Consider the following 2,315-nt stretch of genomic DNA (forward strand, 5'->3'; position numbering starts at 1 on the left):
AATATTAAATGCTTTTCGCTCCCAGTACGATTTAAGCACTCTGTGTAGGACTGCAAGCCAAATGAAAACCTAACTCACTCCAGGAATATCTTAGTGAGGCTTTGAGGGAAGATCCTTTTTCAACACCCAACCGCCTCCCCCCCTCCGTCCTCTACACCACCACCCACCCGCCCAATCAAATCCTCACTGGCGATGCGCTGCTCCTCATCTCTCTTCTCTGCTTCTTTTGTTCATCTCTCTCATCCACCCACACACCTACAGTCCCTCTGGCTTTTCTCTTTACACTCTCGCACACATGCACGCATCTACATTTGTCTTCTTCGTATGTACTTCACTTTATTTATTTCTGCCCTTTCCGTTCTCTCCATCACTATTAGACACTTTTTGTGTATAAATGCAGGTTCACGTGTGCAAATATTTAGACTATATTTAGTGCTTTACAATACAGATGTGTGGGCAGCAGCCATCTGGGGCCCCAAATGGAACAAAAAGCGTGCGTGTGTGTGGATGTGTGTTTGTGTGGTTTAGGGCTAAGGGCCAAACTTAAAGTAGGGGTTTGAGGCTGGGGCCCATTGTGGAAACCCCCTCCAGAGAGCTGGGAATCTCAGGGGAGAGTGGGAAAAACATCCCGACGGTCATCAATCAAAACTTTGGTGACACAAATGACCAGAAACAAGAGACCGTTCTCCATCCATGTCACTGTGTCACCTCCGCCCCACCGTCATGTCCCACCCACCCACGCCGCTGCCCCATAGGCCCTTGCCGTGCACCGCGCGATGTGATTCGTCCGTCGGCCCCCGGGCGAAATCGTGATCCCCCTCTTGGCTAATTGGGTCTTTGTGATTGCGCAGTCTGTCGTGGCGCTGGGGGAGAATGAAACGTGAAAACGGCATTATGGTGGATGGGGGTAAGAGTGGCAGGTCGAAGCGGGGAGATCGTTTTTGGCGTCTCAAAGCACCAGATGCTCTTCCTGGGCCCATTATTATGCTTTACAGGAGATCGAGATGCTTTCGGCGTAGCAACTGTGAAGACACAAAGCGAGATGGAGACCGGCCTAGACGGAGACTCACACAAGCACATACATGCAAATGCATGGCACACACACCCTGACACATGCACTCACATATAGTTCTCTGTTTAAAGCACTCTACTTGAAACACTTGCTATTCAGTGCTCTGTGTTGGTCGATTTCAACAAAGGTTATCAGAACTTAACTTTGCACATGCTGAACAAGGACAAAACAAAGAGAAGCACATCTCTGTTCCTCCTTTTGTGGTAGAATACACACACAACAGTAGAGATGAAGGATTGTACTTCTTCAAGCTGTGCCTCTCTCGATGGTTATTGTTCACCAGAGTCTTTGAGAGAGGGAGAGTGTAGGAGGACGGGTCATGAGCTGGCTCTTTGTTTGCGCCACCACGCTTCTACACGAGGCCATAGTCCTGTGCCTTTTTGTTTATAACTGTCTTATTATTAAAGAATGATTCTGCGCTTTTTCTTCTTCATTGCATCCCGTTGGTGGGGGAATGATTGAAGCTCCTTCTCCTCATCGTATTTGCCCTAACATATCCAAAAGCCCTACTAGGACAGATCCCTGATCATCCATTGGGTTTCTCCTCTTTCCCCTAAGAAATCACCAACAGGTGGCGCTGCAGTCACACTCTTCATGCTCCTCTGGACAAAGAGCTTCCAACAAACCCCAGTTGTTATCAAGGCAACCAAATCCAAGCAGTTGAGTTCTTTATCAGGAAATTGTGACACATTCATGTTTTGGTATTCATATGACTTTTTTTTTTGTGATGATGTGACCTTCATGACCCCGTGCCCGCTGGCACCTTTCAGGGTTATCACTGCGACACCGACCGTGCAAAGGAGTTTACTGTATCCTCTGTTTACCTTAGATTAGTGTATTCAAAGTGGGGTCCTGACCGGCCCTTATACCTGCTGTTGTTCAGGAGATCACGAAGTGTCTTCCTGGAAAATTACGCAAAAATGTCAGCGTTATTTTATTCAAAGTCAGCTAAGCAAAAATATGTGCTGTTACTTACCAGGCTGCCCTGTTTTACACCATAGAGCTACAGATAAGTCCACCAAATCATTTCAACAATTTCTAAAAATCTATTTCAGTGTGTCCTTGTCTTTTTATATGTTTTATTTACGTAGACATGGACCACATTACTGTATGCCAGTTGGCTCATGTCACTTGAATTACCATTATGGGAAGCATCCGAGTGTAAGAGACCGCCCCAGTATCCGCTGCTGCATCCAACTCGCTTTCACACTTGGATTCATTCACACACACTTTTCCCACCGGG

The sequence above is a fragment of the Pholis gunnellus genome, assembly GCF_910591455.1.
Source record: "Pholis gunnellus genome assembly, chromosome: 14".
Lineage (NCBI taxonomy): Eukaryota > Metazoa > Chordata > Actinopteri > Perciformes > Pholidae > Pholis > Pholis gunnellus.